Source organism: Dermacentor andersoni, chromosome 1, assembly GCF_023375885.2.
Source record: "Dermacentor andersoni chromosome 1, qqDerAnde1_hic_scaffold, whole genome shotgun sequence".
NCBI lineage: Eukaryota > Metazoa > Arthropoda > Arachnida > Ixodida > Ixodidae > Dermacentor > Dermacentor andersoni.
Genome location: NC_092814.1, coordinates 294,020,484 through 294,030,329, shown reverse-complemented (window position 1 = coordinate 294,030,329; position 9,846 = coordinate 294,020,484). Strand labels below are relative to the sequence as shown.

General features: G+C 49.8%; 1 pseudogene; it reads left to right on the top strand.

Annotated features, from left to right (window-relative positions):
* Positions 1-411: 411 nt before the first annotated feature.
* LOC126548601 (putative nuclease HARBI1) lies at positions 412-3,174 on the top strand (annotated as a pseudogene).
* The last annotated feature ends 6,672 nt before the right edge of the window (positions 3,175-9,846 follow it).

Genomic DNA, 9,846 nt, shown 5'->3' with positions numbered 1-9,846 from the left:
TTCTTCCTTCGGGCCCGGACCGAGCCCGAAAGTGTCATGCGCTGGCCCACCCGAACCCCACCCGGCGATTTCAAACCTGGCCCGTACCCGGCCCGAATCCGGAAGTTCCGGGACCGGCGGAATTTTTACTATCGCTAATAGCGTCCTCGATCACCCGCACCGGTGCGCACCGGGGCGCCTTGGTGCGCACTTTTATCCTCGATCAACCGCACCGGTGCGCACCGACCATCCTCGATCACCGGAAGCGCACCCTGTTGGAGCAGTTTTTTGTTGCCCCGTCTCGCACCGAGAAAATCGGCGGTGCGCCGGGGTGCAATCCCAGCAAGCACTGCGGGACGCGCGACGCGCGCGCGCGCATGCCGACTGCACTACCGCGGGCGCTCTGTTCCGATAGCTGCGGTCGCTGCGGTTGCAACGGAGTTGACCGACCTTGCTAGTGGAGATGTCGCCAATGAGAAAGAAAGCGCTGCTAGTTGCCACAATCGATGAGCTTTTTTCAAGTTCGTCTGACAGCGAAGACGACATGCTGATCGACCTCGTCCAAAAACAATGTGGTGAAGAGCGGCCGAAAGTGGACAGGTTCGTTGAACGGGTCGTCAGGCGCCTCGACGACACCGGAGTAAGGAGCCTGTCTATTTGCATTTGTTTACTGCTGCCAAAGCATTGTGCAATGCCACCGCCATGTGATGTGTTGTGTCGTTTACTTGCAGTTCCGAAAGCATTTCCGGGTAAGCAGGAGCGTCTGCTACCGTCTGATTGCGGATTACGAGAACTCCAGTTTTTATCCAAAGCATCATGGAGGCCCACATGCGCAAAAATCGGCTGAGGAGCACGTTCTTTCGTTTCTTTAGTGAGTTGTTTGTCCCTGTTTGTTTCTAAATAATTTTAGTCAGGCACCTGCATTCGTGACAAGTTGTTTACTTCGTCAGGTTTGCAGGAAATAAGACTACCGAGCGAGCCGTCGCCGTCATGTTTGGAATGGCGGAGAGCACTGTGAATGGAATCATCGAACATGTGGCGGGCTTCTTGGACAGCATCAGCGCGGATGTGGTGCGCTTCCCAGACACGCCTGAAAAAAAAAAGAGCAGCCAGCGCCGAGTTCGAAGAAGTAAGGCGACGGTGTTGTCATAAATGCTTTTATGGGGCAGTTGTTTATTTAAACCTTTTTTTAAATATTAGAATACAGAGGAGTTTGTTTCTGGACCGCTGTTTGCTGCTTGTTATGCATCCCGCAGCATTCGAAATCTCGGTGAGAGAGGCCCTAGTTCTCTCCTCTTTCACAAATGCGCTACCATTAAGAACATGGCTTACAAACAAACCCTGCCTTGGGCTCTTAAATTTTGACAAATGCTCTACGTGTCTGTTGGGGACTGCATATGAAGTCGAATTGAGAATATATGAAAGAAAGGAATAATATGAAGGAATTGTATTTTAAGTGCAAGGTTTAATCCCTCCTTTGCCCTGCATGCTTTTAATTCTAATCCATCCTCAGGCTGACACTTTTTATGGCAACAGTCTCGCCGTGTTCACTTTTTAGTCACCCACTGCTTTTATTCTCTGGTGAGCACTACCTGTGCATACTGTAATCACAGGTAAGGCATTTACCCAGCGTTAATTTTCTCTCCCTGTATGACTGGCCATATTGTAGTTCTTCCCACACATTTTAGCAGCATTTTTTCGCATATTGTGTATTTAAATATAGTTAATATTGGTATTTCAGCATGCTAAAGAAAGTAACTGGGAATGTAAATTCAAAACCCATTAATGTTTCACTGGCTTCAGATTTCAGGTTTTCCAAATGTCTTGGGATGTATTGACGGGACATACATAGAAACGAGGTGTCCAGCCGGGAAGATTGCCTCAACATATACAAACAGGCATGACAAGAAGTCATACGGCGTTCAGGCAATTTGCACTGCTGATCGCAAGTTTGTGGATGTGTTCCTTGGTCCCACAGGCAAGATGCACGACGCTGACACATTCAAGCGCAGTTTTGCTTTAGATAAACTGCCAGGAGTTTGTGAAGGCAAGTATCATCTGCTTGGTGATGCTGCCTATCCACTCCGAGAATATCTCCTGACACCATTCAGGGACTATGGTTCCCTGACCCCTGAATGTGTAAAATATAACTTGCGCTTGAGCCAAACACGAGTACGCATTGAAAATGCTTTTGGCTTGCTGAAAGGACGTTTCAGGCAACTTTTGTACTTGGAATTCTGGACAGTGAAGAAGGCCACATTGTTCATTCTTGCATGCTGCGTACTCCACAACATGTGCATTGAAGGAGGGGACAGTGGCCTTGACTATGAGGATGTGGGTACCACAAATGCCAGCAGGCCAAACCCGATTGAAATGCTAGCTTCTGTAGACTCAAAAACAGAAAAAGTGCTGAAGCAGCTAGGAGAAAAGAAACGGAAGCAAATTGTACGGTACCTTCAGACCATTCAGTGAGCCACGACTATTTAGTACTGAATCTGGCTGTTCATCTATTTTTTCGGTTTAGCTTCATAATGTCTTCCAACCGCTTTCGTGGCCGTAAGAAAAATGAGGGTTCATTGCAGGTTCATATTATTATTTTCTAGTGGCAATTTTACATTATTGATATCAGCATGCAGCACGAGAATAATGCAGGCAATTGAATATAATATCTTATTACATTATGGTGGCTTTTCGTAGTGGTAACAGTAGTCCTGCTTAGATAACGGATGAATGAAGGAAGCTGTCAAAACAGATATTTAGAGCATTTAAGGACTTTATCATTTTCAAAGATATTGTGCCGGCAGGTTTTTTGTAAGTAGTAGGCTACATCAAATTGTCTGCTTGTAATTACCACGTAGAATAACACAGAAGTGTGGGAGGCAAGAGAGAGTGTACGCTGCATTTTAATGCTAGGTGCACTTGCTGCTGTTGACCAAGCATGGCTGAGAGAGGGCCACCTGTACACTGCATTTCCATGCATCAGTGCCAAGAGTCTCGTGGTTATGTGCTGCACTTTCATATTCTCGTTTTTGCTAAGCCACAAATCGTAAGATACCCTTACCATGCCTTGTTCTCGCAGCTTGTTTTGTACAAGTGGTCCACAAATAAATATTCTTTACCTTACTTAGGTTCTCTGTCATGTGTCTTGAGCCAGACGCAGTGAGTTGTAATAAAATACATCATGAATACTCACAAGGTGTATCGTTCAATGTATTTATTAAGTATTATGAACAGAAATGAAATGGAGGATACAATATGATTTAAAACGTGATGATCACAACAACACATTGCACAGCATTGCCACTTTTGCCTAAGTGGTGGTAAGTAAAATGCATAATGACGTGCTTCGCAGGTAAGAGGTAGACTAAATGCACACTCATCTTGTCCTATTCTCTGTATCTCATCCTCCGGGCAGTTTTATGTTCTTTTAGCCAAGGACCAAGTACAGATGTCGCACACTACGGACTCCAGGAAGACGCTGCTACTGTAGGCTGATTTGGTGCCCCCAGCAGGTGTTTCAACAGCTCCACCTTCTCTTTGTGTCGTCGCTCTCGCTGCTTTTCTCTATCTTCATGAATTTTCCACATCATTTCCGGGATGCTTAGTTTTGATCTTTTGGGTGGAACTGTGTCATTTTGCTTCTCTGATCTATACTCAACCCTTCCTGGTCCTCGCAAAAGCTCAGGTTCAAAACTGTCGTCTATGGATTTATACTTGGCCAATTCGTCGTCAAAGGGAATTTCTGTGGGCTCGGCACCTGAGGTTGCATTGTGTTTTTTTGCTTCAGAGCGCCTCTTTTTTATGGTCTTAAATCTGTTCTGGCACTGCTCTGCAGTTTTGAAGTGTCCTGTTTCATCTTCTATATCTAGAGCAATTGCAGCCCACATGGCCTTCTTGTTCTTAAATCTTTTCATCGGGCCCACTTGGCTCAAGTAATCATAAAATTTGTCCAGAAGGACCCTTGTTTCTCCTTCACTCCATTCACTTGTTTGAGAAATCTTCGCGTCCTGGTCATTTCTTTCATCAGCATCTGGTAATGAGAGAACAAATTCATTCACGTAAGTAAATGTACAAATGGCTCTGTCAGTACCATCCAAGAAATAATAGCCACAAAATTGACGATGGCAAGGGCAATACATGTGAAAGAAAGCTAACTGTCGACTGAACATACCCAGTCAAAAAAATAATAATAATGAGCCCTGTTGGCGCCAGTTGAACCCAATAGGTCAACTGATTGGGCTCATGAATCCAATTGCGTATTCCTTTGGGCCCAATAGGATGGTGCGCCATTGGTGTTATTGGGTGAAGTTATTTCCAATTGGAAGCACCGATTGGGCTCAAATGATTGAGTTCAATGGGTGGCAAAAACACAACTGGTGTTTGACCAGTAATTCCAGTTAGAAATGTTCTAATAGGGCCTTTTTTCAGTGGACATGCATAGTTTCAGAATTCCAATTATATTAAACGAGTCTCGTTTCTCCTACACTTTAGTGTGCTCGGTGGGCGATATACTTGAACGTCTATAAAAAACTCGAAGAAATACAATACTTGCCAGGGCTGCTAGACAAGCTGCTGCTCGCAATTACTGATGGTCCTGCGACTGCACTCGGACCATCGGCTTTCGCATTGCTGTTCGCACTGCCGGTGATCGACTCTACCAACGCATGCAGCTTTGTCGGATCTGTAAAGCGTAAAAAATTATTTCGTATAATCATGTGGCTTCCCATATTTGTGCTACTAGAACTTGCTGGGAGCAGGCCGCGAAAGCGCATCGCGCTGTGTTGCTGACAGTACGCTCGACTGCCCGCGCGTACGTTGCTAAAAACGAATACTTACTCGCCAGAACATCGTTCATTTCATCCACAGACATCGCCACATGATGTCTCTTGCCATTAATTATAAAATCCATTTGTGTTTGATTGCAGCCGGGTACGCCGGAGCACGCGGTTTGACAAGGTTCGAGTTTGCCGCGGATGCTCAGCACCTGTAAACAACCAAATGTGTGCGCGCGCGCGCGTTCGCGCACGTTTTGCGCGCCAGGGGCATGGTGGCGCTGCATGCAGGCACCTGCACGGGGGGCAGTTTTGTCCTCGATGTTGACCCTCCGCAGTGCGCCACCACCGCGGTGCGAAGCGCACCATTCTGGTTTCGGGGCAACCCCGGGGCAAGGTGATCGAGGACGCTATAAGTGCAGCGGGGCGGGGCATTTCCAGAGGCACTTCCGGAGGCGCCCGACGTTTCTGCGCAGGCGCGAGTAAGAGCAGGTGCGAGAGAGGAAATTTGGGCTCTTTTGGTCTTTGAATATCTGACTTTGCCTAGGCACTACGAAGAAGTTTCTTCACTCGTGTTGCATGCGTTTGTCCCCTAGGCGTGCCGGCATTGCGGAGTGGGGTCGAGTTTACGCTCCGACGCTGGCTGCCGGCGCGGCGAAGCAGTGTACACAGACGCCTCATTTGGTGATCGCTGTGTCTGAAGGTAAGTCGGACACACTTTCTCGCGCCTGCGGCGCTGGAGCTGAGGATCAGTCATGTCGGATTAAACCTCTGTCGTCCCCTACGGCGCTCTACCTAAAAAAAAAAAAAAAAAAAAAGGACATCACTCCTTTTTCCGGGGGAGCAGTAGAGGCCGTAGTAGAGGGCGGACGGACCTGCTCTCCTGTGCAGTATCTTCGCCCTTGGCAGGCTTTTCGTATGCTGTTGTCCGTGACATTTCAGGAGCATTTTCGGGTGGTCCCCTTTGAGTGAAATAAACGCACGGCGCCTTAGCAACCGCGGTTGAATGCCATTGCCTGATGTCACGGCGTGATGATTATTGCCTTTGCGCCTCGCTCACGTTAGGTTAGGTTAGCTTAGGTTTAGGTTACGTTTAGGTTAGTTTAGGTTAGGTTAGCATAAAAGGCGTTGGGGTGGCGCAGCGTATACTGTAGGAGTTGGAGGTCGTTCTTGAAGGGAGGACCTTGACTCTTCGCCGGGACTTAGGCGGGCAGGATTTATTTACAGTATTTACAGTTGAACATGAGATACATCGACAGTCTAGCGTGACTCCCAAATGGAGCCCGCAAGACGAAGCATACAGCAAACGAGCACACAGCTCACGAGTACATTGACGAGCACAGAGCACGACGACGAGCACACTCTAGTAGCCGACAATCGCTGCTTATAAGCACTCCGTTCGACGTCATCGCAGACTACACGCCTTTTTGAAGGAGGAGGGCTCACACACACGTGCCGCACAGGTTTCAGTGCTCTCTCGAGGGCAGACGACCTTTGCAGCGCAGTCGTCGTGGTATCCATTGTCCTGCGTCCCCGTAGTCAGATGGTCACGCCCGACCCCAGCAGGCGCCGCTAAATTCCAGAGCTGCCTTTTTCCTGTAGTCGCCACGTGTGTCAGCAGACTGTGACGAATCCTGGGGCCCCCGTACCGCAAAGCACCCTTTTGCCAGGGGGGCTCCCCCTGCCGCAGAGATACCATGACGACCCGGCAAATTAACCAACAATGCACGGGGCGCCAAACGTGGCCAGCCCTGCTGTCGTCACCGATCCTCCAAACGCGGCGCATGGTCGGTTAGCGTTGTCGTCCTCGCTCGTTCTCTGAAGGGCGCCGCCACCGCGGGTCCGTCGAAGCACGTGCAGCGGGCTGAAATAGCTGGCACGTTGCCACCCCGGCCGGCCATTCCTAACAATACTCACAGTGGTTATGCTGTGACGATTATTCTCTTTGTGTCTCAGCCACGTTTGTTTAGCTTAACGTTAGGTTATCGTTAGCTTAGGTTAAGTTAGGTTCGGGTAAAAGGCGTTAGGGTAGCGCGACGTATTCTCATAGCGGGCACTGACGCCCCACTTGGCGACCGCTGTGTCGGACAGACTGTCTCGCTCCTGCGGCGCTCGTGCTAAGTCAAGGACACGATTGATTCGGTTACGCCTTGCGGTAGGCGGCAATGGGCAGCTGTTCAGGCGCTCTGCCTACTGTTACGTTTCGCCTACGACGCGCGGTATAGCCGGCGCGGATGCAACGGACGCCGGGGCTTCGTTCAAAGCGGCGGACATTTTGGCCCGTTCAGCGCTGCCGCAACGCCTCCCCGCCAAGCGCGCCCAGGCATGTTTCAATGCCACGTGTCTTCGTGTGTGCGTGCGTGTGTGTGTGCATGTTGGTGCCCACGCTTGTCAAAGCGCGGCAGCCGGGGAGAGGAGCTCTCCCAACTGTGAAGCGAGGAGGTCTGACCGGCGCCGGCCCGGCGGATGCGTCACTACACTCGTCTCAACGTGTCTCTCAGCGTGTCCGTGGCGCCGTCACGTGCGCCTGTGACGAGGCGTTCCTTCTTGCACTCGACTCCGAGAATATAAAAGCAGCTGCCCCCGGACGCAAAGAGAGAGGCTCCGATTTCTTCTGTCGAGTAACGTGCTCTCCCGTCTCTCCACTTCGGTCGACCTGACCGCCCGCTCTTTTGCGATGCTAGAATAAACAAGTTGTTCTGTTACCAGTCGACTCATGCTTTGCCGGGACCTTCGGATGCTTCCAGTTATGCCCCAGGCCGCCAGGCCAACGCTACCCTTGGGGCTTGCTACCCATTCGCAACAACTCGTGCCATCGGTGCGATTGCAACACTACCACTTGGTGACGTTTCCTCTCGATGTGCTTGTGCCGTTTCGGTCGTTCATTGCAACTTCTCCATTTATCGTCTGCATTAGAATTTTGATCCTGGGTGCAGCAGCTTCACGTTACTGGCTGACATGTCTTTTCGGAACAGCGTGCACTGAAGACAGCCGTGGAAGAGACTTAACATTCCGCAATATGATTATGTAGTACGTGTTGGATTGTGTTTGTTGGTCCCACATAGGCCCGGTATTGCACATCCCGTTGAAAACATCTTTCGAACATCCATAGGATTAAAGTTTCGGAATTTTGTTTAGATCCGAGAAGTTCAATCGTGTGGATGTCCGAAGGATGTCTTAAATAGGACACCCCGAAATTAATGTCCACATGTTATCCACTGGACGTCCTGACCGGGACTTGAACATTCGGATCTAATCGGGATGTCCAGAGGATATTCGTGGTCCAATGGGAAGAAGCATGTGCTTGCTGTCGTAGAGCTAGAGAAACGATGGAGCATGTTTTATTAGAATGTGATGATATCTGCCCAGTGCTCGATTTAGGTATCTCTGGCCTCCTCGAATCCCTTCGGTTCAGCGAGAGCAGGGGGAAAGAAAACATGTCCGCAATAGAAATTAGTATAAGCGGCGATAGGAAGATTGGTGGAAGAAAAGTAGGGAAACGACAAACAACGGAGGCGTGCAAAAACAAAGTTCACATTAGGGGTTCAGAAAGTTTGGTTATGGAAATTCATCCTAGGTTTTTCTTTCCTTTCCCTTTTTTTCTTTTTTAACAAAGGTAGGACATTAGGCAATATAATAACAAGAGCTTGGTGGCGCAACACACGACCCCGTTCCAAAGGGGACGCTCATGGCATCCATCCATCCGTGGCAGACAGGTGGATGCCCAGTCAGGGAAGCAGGAGCGTAGCCAGGGGGGAGTGGGGGGGAGGGCTTATGGGGCTGTTTTCGTGCTGTCATGCGTTGCCGACCAAAACTGCCCCCGGTGCCGGAGATCGTTCTGGATTTTGTCTAGAATGTCTTTTTTTCACGCACTAAAAGGCATTTCGGCACGAACATTGCGAACTCGGGCTGGATTTCGCGGCAACGCCCGTGCACCGGGAGGCGTGTTTCTATTTACGCACAAGCCCAGCGCTTGACCGCTGCGCCACCATGCGCCGCTCGCGTGTACCACACTTCTAAGTACTTTTTCCCCAAAGCTCCACGGCGAGCGCCCTAGATCCTTGTAGGTACTTGGTGGGACTAGTGAGATGTTATGCCTGGGCGCACAATCTGCTCACCCAGCTGTCGCTAAGAGAAAATAGGTTTTTCAAAACAAGCCGCCTAGGCTGCTTCGAAATAAGTGTTGCGTTCGGAAGCTGACGTAACACTGGACGAAATTTTTCAGTTTGGATAAGGGGATAAAGGGATGTGATAAGAAGTTGGTCGTGGTGTGCGAGGCGCTTCGATCTACAAAAGCTGGGATAATCGTGGGGCATGGAGAGTTTCTCGCACCACCAGCAACATCATCGCTGCGCTCAAGCTTCCTTTCCTTATTGACATCACTATCTCTCTTCGAGCAGAAACAATAGAAATGCGCTGGCGCCATACACGACGCATATTAAACGTCCAGGTAAAAAAAAATCTCGCAGGAACTCCTCTGGGAGTTAGACTATGCGTAAGCAGCGTACGCATTGTGCCACTAGCTCATCTCCGCGCAGCTCGGTGTCATCACCAATGTTATGTAACTTGATTAGGCCATTACTGACGACAGCTCAGTCCCGACACGAATTGGTGCCGACGGCGGCGCAAGGAGCATTGATGACGCAAGCAAAGTACTGCAGGTGGAGGCCCGAGGTGCGCTGATGACCGTTCCGATCATTTTATAAGCTGTTATCGCTCTTCAGCGCTTTTTAGTGTGTCCGGTATTCCGCTAAACGGGGGTGGGTTTTGGCGGATTGCCGGATGGGCGGGAGCAACGTGAGCGGCCGGAGCGGTGCAGCCGCCTTTGTGGCGTAGAGCTCAACCAGACAAACAACGAGCTAAAATTGCAGTAAGCTACTATATTCTGCTTCGCTGCTGGTGCAAATTTTTGGCAGTGGCATAATTGTCCACACGATTACGCCGCTGTCCAAAATTTACACCAGCAGCTAAGCAGAATATAGCAATTGGCTCCGTGTTTGTGTGGTTGAGCTTTGCGCCAACAGCTGGCGCCACCAATCTGGCCGCGCACGTTTACGCCCCCGTTCACCCGGCAAACCGCCCGCGCTTGCCGGAA